Genomic DNA, 17,635 nt, shown 5'->3' with positions numbered 1-17,635 from the left:
AACGGCATTTATCATGAAGCTTTTGCTACTTTATTTAAAAATAATACTTTACTACCAGATACACATGGTTTCCTTGTACACGTTTGCTACATCCATCAATCCACATAAGCACACCTTATCATGCAGTAAAATTAAATAGAGGATAACAACATTCACTGAAACAAACTAACGTTAATGCACACCCACACAGGCGTCACTCCTCAGATAACGAGTCATTCAAAGTATGCGATAGATGTACATGTTAATGCATTTCTGATTATGAGCGTACCGAATAAGTTCGTATCACTGTTTGGGCTTCCTTATTGATAGACTTTTCTCTGTATTGATTATATTCATGCCTAACAAGGACAACTTATTTACAGTACTGACGTTTTCACTTGATTATAGAAGAAGTATGACAGGTAAGTACTGGTAATACACATGATATTAAACAGTCACAAATGTTCCTGGTAATATATTGAAAAAGTTACCCAAGAGCCAACCTTTTGAAGCCGTTTTGGTTTAAAGGTTTAACAAAAAAATAACATTGAGATGGCTTATGATATGTTGATCTTTAAATCAACACGAATAATCAGCGTTCTATATATACTGAATTTATTATTCGCTTACGCACCTGGCAACTTGTTCATCGTCCCTTGACTTTAAAGGTAATCAGCAACAAGGCTATACAAAATGTGCAAACCTTTTTTTTCGTTAGTGAGTTTCTTAACTAACATGGTGTCCATAAATGCATGGGCGAGTGTATGTTTTGTCGACAACAGAAGTGATGTAGTTCATCGTGTTCGATAAACTCGGAAAACTTTAGTACACTCTGGCGTTTTGGGCGTTTGTCCTCTTTGAACCAATATATATAAGAGTAAACAACTTTTACATAACATTTTGTTCAATTGTTTGCGAAATATTAAAAGAGATTGCAAATATTGGACTGATTTAACACAAGTTTTGGTAATTGTTTGTTCCTACAATATTAGACAGAGGTGAGATGACAGTGATCTGTAAGGGCAAGAGCTTGAGACCACTCGTCCATCCAGGACTACACTTTTGATATCATTTAGAATAAATACTTTGTATAATCTACGCCGTGTCTGTTCAAAGTCATATGATTAAATAAACATAGCGCAATATCTAAATGGGTTCATAAACATCAACACTGAAGTTCACAATTCACTTGTGACATGACAAACGTTGGTCACGATAACAGCTTTATACATTGGTGTTTTTCATTTAGTTCCCTGTATGTACAGTCATGAAACTTTCTAATCACGTTCCCTACGGAGGGTGCTAATCACCATGAAGAACGGTATGTCACACTTACCTACATTATATGTCAGAGCATTTTCTTTGAGGATTGTTTCTTCTATAATTTCGTGTGTACAGTCATGAAATGGTATATGTGTATTTATATTGCGAGTATTAATTATCCACGTGACAGTTACACTAATCTATCTACTTTTCTTGATCTTGTGACCATGCAGTTTTATGGCAAGACTCTGCATTCTGAGAATTCTTGTTCTTGGCTTAAATATCATTGAACTGAACAGATTTAAACTGGCACAACCTAGATCATTGCGAATCATAACAATATTTGATGGATGACACGCGGACATACTCAACAAATGTACATTTACGTAAAATGCTTACTTTTTTAATGCAATGCTTTGAACGCTTTGAGGATGATATGCTAATATGTATGCATTATTTTAATTCATCAATGGCAGTCTCATTTGCTGGAGTGCCAATTCTTTTTCTACCGTGATTACTGATGTTGCATTACCTTCATGTTGCACAACGTACATTTATGTACAGTTCATGAAAACAGTAAATATGTTTAATTCATGCTGAGTCACTAAATCACACTGATTAATTATTTAATAGTTTTTTTTCAAGTTTAAGACACAAGGTCGTTCATAGTAAATGTGTCTGAAAGCAGATGTTCTTACTCACCGTAACTTCAGTTCTCTTTTTAGTTTGTCCGTTTTGATGAAACTATAAAGCTGATTGTGAGCTCTGCCATGAGCATTACTAGCTTTACACAAGGATATGCTATGTGACACATGCAAGCGATCGATTAACAACGACTGCTCATATATTGGTAATTTAGATTGTATTTAAATTCAAGCTAATTAATTGCTCTTGGATATCGCCGAAAGGAAACAATTTACATTTCAATAGCCTATTTTTTAAAACAACTCGCCCATCAAAATCAAATACATTTAATATCTTAAATATGGAAGGTGTTGGTAACAATTTGTGCAAGCCAAATAGAACAGTAGTAAAATGAACAACAAAAGTCAAAAATTAATATTAATGAACAAAACTAGCATTTGGGGTAAAAAAAGAAAATATTTTTTATGGACGTTGCAAAACCAGACATCGTTGCTGTCCAAGACACTAAAACTGATATCTCAGACACCATTTAAGATATATTTCCAGAGGAAAGTAATTAATGTATAATGTGCAAAGGAGTGACAGACCCGTGCACGGGGCTGGGGTATTATTATTGGTACTAACGATGGTACAGATGCCACTGATGGAACTGGACAATGGATCATAATCTGTATGGAACAAGACCTTGCTAATGGAAAATCCAGCTATATAGATAGTCGGCACAAAGGGTCAAGAAGTCTACAAAAAATGGGAAAATAGGGCTACCATGTTCTACATAATAGTTTACAGTGTCCTTAAAGACACAGAGAAGTATAATTGTTGAAAGTTGTTTTCTAAAACTAAATTGATTATCAGAGACTGTGACTTCGCTTCGTTTTAGTACAATGCATTCAAATATTTTCGAAATAGTTCTCGTAAAAGCTATAGGTCTATAATTATCAGTTTCTGCCACGTTACCAATTTTACTTTACAGCAGTGGGATAATTGTACCTTTTGTGAACTCATATGGAACAATGTTATGTACATACATACGAATAAATAAAATCATCAATGGAACATGAAGTCTACTATTTGATAATTAAAAATTTTCTACTTACAAAAATCTCATTATGGACATTTGTTCTACTTTTGTTTATCTATGGCACGTTGGATGGCAGATAATAATAATAGTTCAATAAGACCAGAAGCGGTCTTGAATGTGAAAGAACACGCTCCTTATTCCATTCGTGTTGAGCAATATTGAATAAGGTTTCAATATGTGTTTTTCCATATGTTTAGTATATGTTTGTTTGTGGCCATGGTTCCCATCAATGCACATGTGTCCAAAATTCACGTTGATATAAATTTTCAAATTTATATATATATATATATATATATATATATATATATATATATATATATATATATATATATATATATATATATATATATATAGATATATATATATATATAAAGAAAGAGAGAGAGAGAGAGAGAGAGAGAGAGAGAGAGAGAGACCCGTACCAATGTGCTCATTTATCGTCACAGATAAATATCAGTCTATTGCTTAAACCTTCGAGGAGACCAGGGTTTATTCAGGAATGTACCTGCCTTTGTATATAAAAATAAACCATACCTGAGACCTCACCATACATGACTCATTGTCGTATCAGTACTTATATCCTTTCAAAAAGCATTGAATTGCCTTCAACTTATGTTATCAAAGGAATACCTACGTTGCATTGATAATCTGAACACGTACTTTGAATTTCGGTGTAAGTACAAAATCTTTTAAAAGAACAGATGTTGAACAAGTAGTGTTTCCATTTAGATTCATATATTTACAATATTTGGTAAAATACGATTAGATGACCATTTTGTACAATTATTAATGGTTTGGACATGATTGAACACAATCCAATCTTCTTTGCCGGATTACTGTGGCCTTTTGTCACTGGAACGTTGTCTCGATAATCCCACCATCATCCGGTCGTGACAACTGTATTGCTCCCGGCAAGCAACCAATAAGCTGGTCGGCTAGGGTATTGTAACTTTCAACTGTACAACGTATTGGATCAGCTGGATAGATGAATACCTCATGTATGTCCTCCTCACACAGAATACATTTTTCCAAGTCTGTATAACACTGTACTTTACGATCCAGGCTGTTGAGGATATACAAACATGTGTATCTTCGACATCGTCCCTCAAAAAGATATGAGGAAATTACCTCAATGAACTAAACAGAAACAAGCAACATTTAATACGTTTAAACCTTACGATATAGCATATGTCAGTTATATAATTGTACATGTATATTATACAATAATTATACTTAGAAATAAAATTGAAATAATAGAACCTACGTAAGTGTGCCAACACACAAGTTGAATCAGATATAGGGGGACATTTAAATAGATCTCGGTCATCTTGGACCATGGCTACCAAGACTGATCAAATATTTAGTTAGCTCTCCACAATGATGGTGTCAATCTGTCTCCCCCATACTGTTGTGTTCATAATTTTGAAAATTGTGTTCCTGTTACTATTCATACTCACATTGATTTGTTTTTCATAAAAGACTTCTTATGACGATGTAGATCGCAGCCTGATATCAACCCTGTCTGCCGTGGTAATTATATTGTAATATAAATACACACAGACACACACACACACACATACACACACACACACACACACACACACACACACACACATATATATATATATATATATATATATATATATATATATATATATATATATATATATATATATATATATATATATATATATATATATATATATATATATATATATATATATATATATATATATATATATGGGGACGTTGGCATTAGCGTATCTTTAACTGGACATCGATATTCCGCCACTAAATGAACGCTCGATAAACAGATGATTGTCACTGTCCGTGAGCTATTCCAACTCGATCAAGGTCTTGGACAATGTCCGCGGCTAAAATGTAGTGGGGGTAGAGATTGTACACGTGCATGGCGGTGTCCCGAAATGCCTCAAACACGTCTGCGAGCAACAACACATCCGCGGCAGATACAGGTTGTGATAGTCGCCAAGGTATTGCAATTATAAATTATAAATTCTCAACTGCAGTTTACACGGGTTGTGTAAAACACCTCTATACGCGTCAATGATGTGGCAGTGATCATGAACGTTGAAACCAGAACTTTTGTCAGATTTACCCTGAGCACGATACATGACTGGCTGCTCTGTTTTGCCTTCACGTCGAACCACGGCATAAAAAACAGCATTGAATTTGTTCTGCAACTTGCACTATCTGGTCAGGCTCGGTGCCATTTCTACGGTAACATTCAGACAAAACAATCCGCGTAGATGATATACGGGATTTTTATCTTTCACTGCACTGTCATAAATTTAATAGTGTTTTACTAGGCTTGACATGATTGTGCGCTGTGGTTTTTTACTGATACCACTGACGCTGTGAAAGTCGTGACTGGTGAGCAGCTCTTGAGTGTTATATATATGCATGCGGCGTCTGCACGGATATTTTTTTGCGCTTGTACTTGTTGTGCCAGTTAAGCAGCCATGGTCCTTGACCCACACGAAGTGCAAGACTGACTCGGTGTCTTTCATTTCCCTCAGCAATAACAAATCAATTTGAGTTTGGCCGTTCTATCCGTAGAGAGATAGCACAAGTGGATAAAAGATTTCAAGATCAGCGAACACATTAACAGAGAAACCTGGGATCAGTTTTCAGATTTCCTCAGGGTAGCTTTTTTTCACTTGCACAGACAATTCAATAACACCAAAGTTAAGTTTACCAGGGTGTTTTCGATATATGTGTGGCGTGTCTTGATTGTCTCTGGTCGGGTATAATGTCTACAAGACGACCCGCTCCAAACAACGATTATCAAAATTCTTCACATTGATCACTGACCTTTGCGGGGCCCATTGTGGTGATGCTATGTAACTGGATTTACCAATATCAAGCCACGATGTAGCAGCTTTAAATCCATAAATATCATGACTAAACGGTATAACCAGGTGGATACTAAGAACACCGTCTGCTTTGATCACAGCGTGACCTAAGTTTTGTAACACCGATACGATTCCAGGAATCAGATTTGTCAACTGTTGTCTGGTGTGTAGCTGGTCGGGATGATGGCCACGTGATTTTCCAACTCACCACAACGTATCTGAAATCTGAATTTGGGCACTGTGATTGTTGTGTTTTCGCACGAACAGTGCACGCCCGCTTCAGTAGCGATAACAGAGGCAAGACGACGCTTTTGTTGTTCTTCAGCACCAAGAAGGTTGTTCATACGAGTCTATTATCACAAGGATGTCAACCTTTCTTGCGCCACTGAGTATTTGGATATGGTGCTTGTGCGCAAATTTTCATAGCTTTTGTATCGTTGTTTTGTTGGTTATTGTTGCTGCATCAGCAGTGGCAGTGACAACCGGTTGTGGTGGCGGTTGCGGATTCGGGGCAAAGATGGGTCTCAGTAATTCAAGTATGTCTGGCTTCCTAATAGGGCTTGGTTTGCGTGGGCACTGCAGGTATGCGAGCTGTCTTTGTTGTCACACTGTAGGCAAGTCTATACTAAGGGGAGGGCGATGTGTCTCTCTGATTGTGACATTTTTTTCAAGGACTTGTTACATTTGAAAGGATCAGTAACTGCGATCTCTTCAATGGAGGTAATTATTTCATCTATTTATTTTCGTGTTGTTTTTATGTTATATGTATGTTTGTGTTTGCTTCTTGGGCAGCCACATGTGTTTATGGTTTTGATTTCTGTGTGCTCAATCTTTAGTACAACCGGACATATCCACAAGCCTGGCACAGTTGCTTGCGTGATTTGACTCCAATGCCACATTTCAGGCAAGGTCGTGCCCCTAATCCTTCATGTAATATTTGTATGTGTATTAGACAGTGTTCATAATGGCATGGTTGGCCACAGGGTTCGTATTTTCCAAGGCAGGTTGCTTTGGATTTGTTGGGTACCAATACCCTGAGCATCAGCGTTCCAATTGATATACGCGCGGCAGTTTGTGTAATTGACAAAAGCGTTGCCACAATTACCTGTTAGAAGCATTCCCACTTGTACTGTCCATGGCGAAAACGAAACTGTATATAAATCCTTGTCAAATAATTGACCACTGCTATCTCAGAGTAGCCATAGCAAAAACCTTCTGCAATGTTAAATAAAACATTTTTTCAGAAACGGGTCTGCCTCAGTTAACTCAAATGAGTCATCATCTAGTACATTAGCAACATATTTTTTTCGGGTGATCATCGTAAGTACCCAATAAAGTTGAACCACGCATCGAGAATTTCATCCATTTTGTCCCCGAAGAGAGCGTCTTAAACTTTCATTAGATACTTGCGCTGCCTCATTTTTTGTAATGTGCTCTGTAAAATAAATTGAGTTGGAATGCCATTCGTATAACTATGGTCCCAAAGCGTCTGTCTAATTGACCTGCTGTGAAACATCTTCGTCGTTGACATCATCATAAATGTCACTCGCTTCAGACACAGTTGGATAGTTAGCCTATTTCTTTTGAGGATATGCACTTTCATGACTATACCCCGCAGTTTAGTTCTTGTTTTATTTTCTTCATAAATCTGATAAAGGAAAAGTTTACCAGCTTTTCAGTATACTCTGGCTCAAATTTTTCTATTTTAAGCCACTTGTAGCATTTAATGCAAACTATATTCACAACACGGCTATATTTTTTCCCGTTTTTCACCAACATAAAACGAACAATATACATACAGCCCACTTTGCAAAAAAATCAAACAATGCAAGCTAATTTAGTAGGCTTTGCAGCTTGTGTATATCAATCGCTAACATGGATCACTCACTATCTCCATGCAGATATGTTTCCTTTCAATAATCGCTGCAGACTAACAAAGAGTAATATGTTTAGCCTTATTCGATACCTTGTGGGGATATGGAAAGCTGTATGAGACTCTAACCCCATGACTCAAACAGTCGCGTCACGTGGGTGTTTACACCTCTAGCAACCCCTTGACACAAGAAGTAACCAAACATCTATGGGTCGCGTGGGGGATAGTTTGTCATGGAGGTTAGAGACAAAAACGGGTGTATATAGATAGAGAGATAGATAAATAGATATATAGATAGATAGTAAAAAATATATAATTCACTTATATGACATGAGTGGCATTTAAATTTGAGCATATGGTAGCTGAGGATAGTTTCCTAAATTGGCCACTATCAAAAGTTTTAACTTAAGGCTAGTATGTTACTTTTTCAGCTATTATTGTTTAGTAATAAAAAAAATATTGATATGGTTGTGAGTATGGTATTTCGGGATTGTGCTGTTCTGGAAATTGACGTGTGGCATCTACAAATTCAGTTACTAATTCAAATTGTCTAGATGGTGAAATAACAATAGCAATAGTCGGCTTGGAAGTAGAGCTAGAAACCCATAGCATTAGACACGTTGGGTTCAAAGCCAGTAGAATATCTCAGAAACGTCCTTAACTGCATCAAACGTTTATGTACACTGGGTTTTTTGTTTCTTCAAACGTATCACATAGGACAGGACTTGCAGTTGCACTGCGAGCATCGCCGTGTTATAAATATAATAGTTAGACATGAAACATGCATGTGTATATTTTGATTATAGCTGCCATTGACTAGTCGGGGAAAATGAATGACATTCTGTTATTTGTTATTTACTATCGCTTCGAATCAATTTTACCGCTATCGTGCACTTTGTATGCGTGTGTATATTAGGCAGTTTGATGTCTGCAAAAAACTATCCCTTCCATCCTAAATTATGGGTCCTTTTATGTGTTCGCTTCATGTGGACTATACAAAAGAAAATGTTCAGTCTACCAGAAACTCTGGGATAAAGTTGATAGTTTCCCCTTCATTATTAAACCGATTTTTAAAACATTTGCCTGTCGCAATGTCATAATTTAGAGAAGCAAAATTACTCTAGACAACCAAGCTTCTTATGCTTGGAAACGATGTTGGTATTGTTATTAGAAATAGAATCCATGCAAATCTAGTTTATAATTTTATTTGTTCAAGCCAAACAATTAACATGCTGAATTTACCATAATGATGATAATAATAACAACAACAACAATAATAGTGTTGATTTGTAATACAGGCTACTGGATACAAAATGGTGGTATAGTGCGTAACAAACGAACTTTGTATCTACTGGAAGTAATATGCATGAAATTAGTGATTATTGCATTTTTCGAATTAGGTGAGATACATGAAAATATTACACAGTAACCACAAGCTGGAATTGCAGGGAGCAAGTTTTGTGATATTGATTTAGAGTTTTATTTAGCTGGAGTCGTTAAAAAACGGTTTCTCTAATCTTTAAGGCTTTTATATTTAACTTTACTAAATTTCGTCATCAGAATTTTACTATCATTTTGTATAAAAAAAGACCTAACTTTTTCTAAAGTTGAATTTTTAGATGGAAAAGTGGGTAAATATTTTCTTCGTATTGCTCCATATAGTGGGCAAGCAGTAATAAAATGGAATTAATTTTTCGATGTTAGCGTTACAAATTAGATAAAATCTTTCCTCATAGCAAATAATTTCATATTAAGTCTGATTGGCAAGTTCCTCACTCGCAGCATCGACTTTATCACAGCCTACAGCTTTTGATTAAAAAAATCTTCACATCTCTGCCGGAACAATCTAAGAAATGTATTTTCATCATTTACTTCCTGAGTACACCAAACGTTGCCGAATCCAAGTTTTTTAAAAAAAAGCTTTGTAACATTGTTAGACCAGCAATCACAAATTTTCCCCCGATCTTAACTGAAAATCGTAGCATTGTTTAGGATATTTGTCTTCTGGCAATTTTATTCTTAGCCAATATTTCAAAGTACGTTTATATCTTATACATTGCATACTAATTTGTCATAATTTGTTATATACGAATGCGTTTGGAGTTGATTTATATGTACGTACGGATATATTTACCAAATGACAAATGAGCTTTTTCCCATATCATTGGCGTCCCCCAAACTTCAGTCGCATAGTTAAGGATAGAAGCTATCTTCGCGTCAAATAGACAAAGCAATCCAGTTAAGGGTAATGTGCCAAATGTTGAAAGACTTTGCTTCAATATATGCTTAGCCATCAGCGCCTGCAAGGATTAGTTTTCTGGCGCATATACCAAGAGTTGTTCTTTTACAGAAAATATGCATCCTAAATACTTATAATATCATTAAATTTTTACCTATGTATGGTTATAGTACCACTTTTCTTAACATATGAGACAGTCACCTCTGCAAAATACAACCACTCTTGCTTTTCTGTCTATATTCACTATTAATTTCCACTTTTGGCAATATGTATGCATCCTATTGAGCATATTTTGCAACTGGTGAGCAGTGTCAACAAAGACAAATATACATCGTCTGCATACAACAGTAAGAATAGTGCTGATGTTTGCAGATAATCCCTAATTTCCTACAGCTGAAAAGGGTTTCAAATTGTTCAAAAATAAAGAAAAGAGTAAAGGCGAGAACACACAACCTTGGCGAACGCCCAAATCGCAATTAAAGACACATGTAATAGGATTGTCCGACTCAGCACATGGTTGTACATCCTTATAAATTGCTTTAACGATTCTAAATATTGTTCCACTAATCTTGTCACTAACAGCATTTTGGTACAGTAAACGTACGTTTTCTTAAATATTTACAAAGTAATGTATATAATATAAATATATCATCTGCTGTAGAATAACCCGCTCCAAATCCCGCTAGATTGTTACCCAGTAGTACGTTTTCCTCCACCTATTCATGAATTCTGTTATTTAAGATCGATTTAAACACTTTGCTTACTGTAGGTAGTAGATTAATTCCTTTTGTAATTGAATAATTCATTTGCATCCCTTTTCTTCAAAATTATTGGGATGATAGCAGTTGACCAATATTCTTAATAATATCCGACATCGAGTAGTTTATTAAATAATATTGTTAATATTGGTGTTATTATGTTGCTCGTACATATAAGAAAGTCAATGATATTAAAGATAATAGTAATAATAATAATAAGAAGAAGAAGAAGAAGAAGAAGAAGAAGAAGAAGAAGAAGGAAAGAAGAAGGACAAGAAGAAGAAGAAGAAGAAGTAGTACTAGTACCAGTAGCAGTAGTAGTAGTAGTAGTATAAACATTATTTACCAAGGATATCACATTTGGTTTGGTCATGAAAGACCAAGCTGCCACGTGGTCCTCACTTTTTGGAATCGGTTATGTTAAAAAAAATATCATATACATGTTCTGCTTGCTTTTTGTTGCTCACGAGTTCCACATATGGGTGGTTATCACTAATAAGGAAAAGGGGGACGTTTATCTCGCAAACATTTGTCAGGATGGGTATTGTAGATGTGGTTGATCTTGTTGTTACTTTTGATGGATCATTGATTACCTGTCTAAAATCTCGCAGTTTAATCATATGGAGACATTTAGTATCAGAGAAGAAATCAGTATTAAAGTTTCTCATGATAATTACTTCATTGTTGGAAGGTAAAGCAGTCTCTAGCTCGTATCCAAATTGGTCAGTCCATGATGAGATGGGTTTATATTGCGTCCTGTATTGAATAAGATAATGTGCATACATACATTGTGTTGTGCTTGGAAACTACATATATATGAACAAGATATATATATGCTCAATACACACACACACACACACACACACACACACACACACATATATATATATATATATATATATATATATATATATATATATATATATATATATATATATATATATATATATATATATATATATATGTGTGTGTGTGTGTGTGTGTGTGTGTATGTATATATGTATGCGTGTGTGTGTGTATGTGTGTGTGAGAGAGGGAGTCTAGTCAATAATACATCTCACGAAATTACCTTGTATTTATTTAATCGCTTTATTAGAAAATGTAATCCTGAAACTTGCGACCCTTACAAAAATAAAACCTTAACCTTCACATTCCATTTCATATCTAAGTTGTTACCTGCTCTATCTTATTTCGTGTCATGAGTATAATGGAAACGTTAACATAGCTCAGTTACTAGGGAGTTATGTTTGCACTGCTCTGTTAAGAAGACACAACAACCATATTGTGAACTGTTTACATCTATAGTATTAGGAATATAAATGTGTTTATTTCTTTCGACTGACATTAAGTTTCACAGTGCAAACATATCTTATTTGTCGAACTTTACTTTTTCACCTTAACCGCCTATCATTTTGTGCAATGCATGCATATTACATTCGTCATTCCAGGTAGACGGTTTTTTTATTATTATTAGCTTGTAAAATGGGCCTTAGAGAATAACACTCTTCACCAGGATAAAAGTACAGGGAATTCGGGAGTTCAGGTACACACTGTTTCAATTATAGGTGCGCGGTAATTAGAGGTGCGCTTAATTTTTTCCGATGGTAAGTACTAAGGTACTGTTTAACCTTACCAGTACGTCAGTAAGGAATATATTGAAATTCCCGAGTAAGCTTGTTAGGAATTTATTATTGCCATCGTGTTTTTATTATTCACGACAAAATTAGTTTACAAACGTATCATTTTTACATAACGGTTGTATCTGTCGCAAATTAATTGTGAACATTACAAAAAATATTTATATTTACGATACTCACGATATTTAAATTACATATCTTACACTTGTCATGTATGTTATTGCGAAGGCCATTTGAAATATTGTGAAACATATTCGGGCCAGATCCAACTTTAGTAAAAATTTCGGATTGAAAAATCATGTCATGATTTAGCTATTTAATAGCGTAGTCGAATGTATTAAGTATACGCATTCCTCGATAAGGCTAAATATCATCTTACTGGTTTCAGGAGCGGATTTGTTTTCTGTCTGACGTTCTCGTAAAGTCTCAAGCCAACTAAATATTTAATCATGTGCTGAGTGGGGAGCATGTATCCACGTCCACATCGCGCTCCCCGTCAGTACTCAGCCATGGATCCGCCCAAGGCTGGAGAAGCAAATGACCCAACTTAAAAACCGAATTCATCATTGAATCCCGGTTACGTGCCAATACCAAGAGCAACTCTCCACGTGCAAGTGTCATCTGACTTTCAAGCCATTGGACCGGCCCTTCTAGTTTTACAACGTAACGTCGAAGGTCCCTCGGCAGCCAAACCAACCATCATCAGCACTATAGCCCACCGCCATAACGTTGTTCCTTCACCAGATTTTGCGATGTGGTCCAGGCTGGAGGGTAAGAGGTTGCTAATGTCTACAAACCGCTCAGTGCCCATTGGGACAGCGATATCCTTCAGACTCTCATGCACCTAGCCGCCTATATTGGCGAATTCAACAGTCATCAATCCTGACTGGGGCTACTCGCATCCCAATGAACACGTGGAACAATTTTTTTGAGTGGGCAATGAACAGTCATCTCCTTCTGACCTATGATCTCAAACAACGTGGAACCTTTCATTCTGCAAGATGTCAAAAGGACTACTCACCAGACCTATTTTGGGTCAGCTCCGTTGGTGACCATCGTCAGCCAGTACGCCAAACAATTCTAGACGATTTCCATCATAGTCAGCACAGACCAATACTTACTCATACTGGACTTCGACATCCCAATATACACAGCTCTTCACAGCGCCGTTGGAACTACCGCAAAGCAGATTCGACGAAATTAATTGACATATAAGAGCGTAGCATACTGACTATACCATCGTGCTTCATCCCAATCAAGGAAGCTTACCTCCGTTTCCAAAGAGCCATTTTCGAGGCAGCCACTCATTCTGTCCCTCCTCGTGGATGTCTCACAGTCTATGTACCCTGTTTGGATGAAGATAGTCAGGCCCTTCTCAAGAAATATGAAGCCTCTAGAGACCCAGATACAGCAGATAGCCTGACTGTATCCCTGGACACTGTTAGGCGCACTCGCTGGATGAAAACTACAGAGCCACTCAACTTCACGCGCCCCAGCAGGAAATGCTGGAGCTTGATTCGCCGACTTGGCACCGCTCAGCAACCACCAGTTCACGTCCACCCTGTTGTTCAACCAAATGCTGTTGTCAGCCACTTACTACAAGTGGTAAAAGAACCCTTGAAGAAATACCACCTACGTGAAGTACGAGATGAGTGATGACCACACTGCCGTCGGAAACCAGATGAACTAGATCAAAATACTCCAGAGGCTTTTACAACAAACAGAGCTTGATCAAGTGGAATATCAAATCAGGCAAAGCAGCAGGAGATGACAATATCCTGCCAGGGTTCCTGAATCATCTTGGCTCAAAGGCAAAGGTATGGATCGCCTCTTTATATACCCGGATTAATATGGAGAAGTGCATGCCGATTTTGTAGTACCAGGCAACGATCATTGATATCCCAAAACCTGACGAAGATTCCCATAATTCAGCGAGCCAATATCCTGGCTTTCTGTCTGTTCCAAGATACTGGAGCGCCTGGTCCTTCAAAGAAACGGTCCGGACTTGGAGGAAATCATATATGTTAAGCAGGCCGGCTTTACGCATGGCCACATCACTTGCGATCACGTCTTTGCCCTGACTACGTTTGTTGAAAACAGTTTTCAGAGGAACCTTAAAATTGGAGTTGTTTCCCATGATCTCACAGCGATATATGTCAAGGGCTGGCATGCAGGGCTTCTGTTGAAAATTTCCAGAGTATTGCAGCGCCAAATAGTTGAGACTATCGAACTATTCCTTCGCGACAGGGGCTTCAGAGTTGACATCCGAGAGAGCTGCAGCTCGTTGAGACGTTAGACGAATGGGCTCCCACTTGGGTCTGTTATTTCGCTAAGACAGTTGATTGTTTATATCAGTGACTTGCCTGAAACTCAATAGCGCAAGTTCATGTATGTAGACGACAATGATCTCGGTACCCAAAGTTTCTCGCTTACTGAGCTGGAGGAGGTACAAAACAATGACCTGGAGAGATGGCTCCTACAGCCAAGCACAACAAAAACAGTCGCCAGCGTCTTCCACCTTAAGAATGCAAATGCAATCTATGAACTTTGCATCTTTGTCAATGGTCAGCATATAGAGCACGACCTGACACCAACATACCTTGGTGTGACTCTATACAGATCACTGACTTAATATAACCAACTGAAGACAACTGGAGCAAAACTGAGCATTCGAAACAAGCTACTTCGCAAACTGGCTTGTTCAACCTGCGGCGCTAGTGGTCAGATTCTCATGACATCAGCACTGGCCCTCTCTTATTCAACAGCTGTCTATTACGCTACTGTCTGGGCTCGATCGTCACATATCAAGCTAATTAATGTCCAGCTCAACACATAATCTCTGCAACACTACAGTCTACTCCTTTACCGTGGTTGCTGGTACTCAGCAACATTCCTCCTCCACATCTCCGTCGCCAGGAATCAACCACAAAACTGCTGGCTAAGGTTTATACCAGTAAGAAACTTCCACTGTAATTGGACCTCACATCCAGCAGTCATCTTGGCTTCGAGACATCCAATCTCGTTAGGTCTGTTGCCGGAGGATATGACAGCTATTTCGGCATGGACCGATGAGTGGTTTTCAACCGATATTGTAAACCTCTCCGTTGTAGTTGAGCTACCTGTCTGTCCTACTGGTATCAACCTTACACGACACCTGTGGACCACGCTGAACCGTTTTCAGACAGGACAGAGTCGTTATGCAGTGAGCCTTATCCGATGGGGCCAGGCAATTGACTCTTTCAGCAGCTGTGGTGTTCTAAAGACCATGTCACACATTGCAAACAACCGTTCACTGAAAAAGTTTCCCGGTAGACTGCAGGCTCTGCACTTTGCTGATGATGACGCTGTTAAATGGCTGGGCATGCACTGCACACGCTAATTACTAACAATTGGCTGAGTAAGCGTGTTTTCTGTTTACTAGCCTACTCTGCTAAATATCTTGCCCGGGTGTTGGAATCTCACTCAAAGTCCCCTTGCCTATTATACCTATAGTGTAGCTAGAAAATTGTAGACTTCAGTATCAACAATTCCTATTTTTAACAATGGTCTCTCTGATGTCAGAACGATGCCTTTCGCTGCATCAGCTATAGTGTCAGCTTTTAAATTGCAACTTATACAATAATTGACATGCACATAGCAAATTAATATACCATAATGTACGGGCCATTTAAATTTTGCAGTGGTGGTGTCTCTCTTTCGAGTTGAAATGTATTCTTTTCTTTCATCAAAACATAATTAATATTTTTCTTGATAATATCATGTATATGGTTTTGTTTTGCTATAAATCAGATCAAGATATGTTTCATGCTATTGACATACAGGCTTTTTAAAAAACTAAAATGATCATGCCCTTCCCCGCAACTCAGAAGCTTGATTAATAATATAATTACGGCATACCATGACACGTCTCACTGTTAGTTCAGAACTATTGTGGCATAACGCAAGACAAACCTTTTCATGTAAATCAGCTCTAGTTTTAATACATAGCGTTGCGCAATGAGGTTAACGTTACTGGACACTCGGAGCTTTGCATCTTTAGCATCTTTCTGTCAGAAAAAAAAAATGCCGAAATATGCCTCATCTATAGTTAGACCTTTTCCTCAATACTGCATGCATGCATTGCTCGAGGTTGAACTCAGCTGGGGAATTTATTACACATATTTTAAAAGAACGCATATGAAAATATGCCGAGCTCATAATGTTCGCCATACAGAAGCTTGCATCAAAATGGGTTTATACTGAAAGATAAGGGATTATCAAACCATTTTAGAATTGAGAAGTAATTGATTCCTTGTGGAGTTTAATTAGTCCCGTGAGTCCCACATATACCAAGACTTGATTGCACTTGTCCAGCACATTTGCATCTAAGGGCTATTGGTAGTGCACATTTCAGTACGGGTATGTGAAGGATGGTAATCGGATTGTGAATAAATGGCTGAAATATAAGGTAATAGTGATGACCCATTTCTGCTAGTTAAGTAACCTGTAACGTTTAGTCGTGATTGTGAGAAAGAATAACTTCTAATAAAACCATTCTATATATGTATTTCCACAGACTTTGATGCAGTGTAAAACAATATGGAGCATGTATGTAGTGACAATGTTTAGGTTTTGTGCCTCTCAAATACTTCCAAACACCTCTCTCTTAAACACTTGTACGAGAGACATATCTCCTATATTACTGGAATCAAGATCTCGCCTTCCGTGAACATAGGCTGACTTATTTTGAGGTGTATATTATTTGTAAAACTTGTCGAATCGTGATTAGATATATCTAATCGGGGTTATTAACAAAGGCTCATCGAGGTTTGAATAATTCCACAAATCTGACGCATTTTTTAATAAACCTATCTCTCCAAAGTTTTAACCTATAACAAATATGTCAGCAGGTGCAAACGCTGTTCCTGCATCATTTCAACCCTTGTCATTTTTCGATACTTCAACACAATTCAGCTCGTCTTGACCACTTTGCCTACCAGTTATCAGATAAATCATGTTCGCAGCAAACACAATAAGTAACTATCATTACCCATGGACAGCAAATAAAATGGTCCATAAGCTCATACATGAACTTAAATTGCTATGCGTCACAATGCCAGCTGTAAAGTTCCTCTGCTATGTGCTAAAAAATCTTCTAAAAGATTCGCAACTGTTACACTATATAAATATTAAAACTAACTTACCCAGTGCGCAAAATGTCATTAAAAATCAATAGAAACAAATATGTGTTGCAATTACAGAAAACTATTACTTAATCATCACTAATATATATATATATATATATATA

The 17,635-nt window shown here is 37.2% G+C and overlaps 1 protein-coding gene across 3 annotated transcripts in view; it reads left to right on the top strand.

Annotated features, from left to right (window-relative positions):
* Positions 1-250: 250 nt before the first annotated feature.
* LOC149786492 (death-associated inhibitor of apoptosis 2-like) overlaps positions 251-17,635 on the top strand; it is a 51,199-nt gene continuing 33,814 nt past the window's right edge. For 2 of the 3 annotated variants that reach the window (XM_089976956.1, XM_089976961.1), the window contains exon 1: positions 251-401. The gene's annotated coding sequence lies outside the window, so the exon portion shown is untranslated. Of the gene's footprint in view, positions 402-1,177; positions 1,301-17,635 lie in introns of those variants that run through there. The other variant, XM_089976958.1, reaches the window with a different exon arrangement.

The sequence above is a fragment of the Sinohyriopsis cumingii genome, chromosome 12 (assembly GCF_028554795.1).
Source record: "Sinohyriopsis cumingii isolate HCF-2022 chromosome 12, ASM2855479v2, whole genome shotgun sequence".
NCBI lineage: Eukaryota > Metazoa > Mollusca > Bivalvia > Unionida > Unionidae > Sinohyriopsis > Sinohyriopsis cumingii.
Note: the sequence above shows the minus strand (reverse complement) of the source record. Positions and strands in the feature narration are given on the sequence as shown.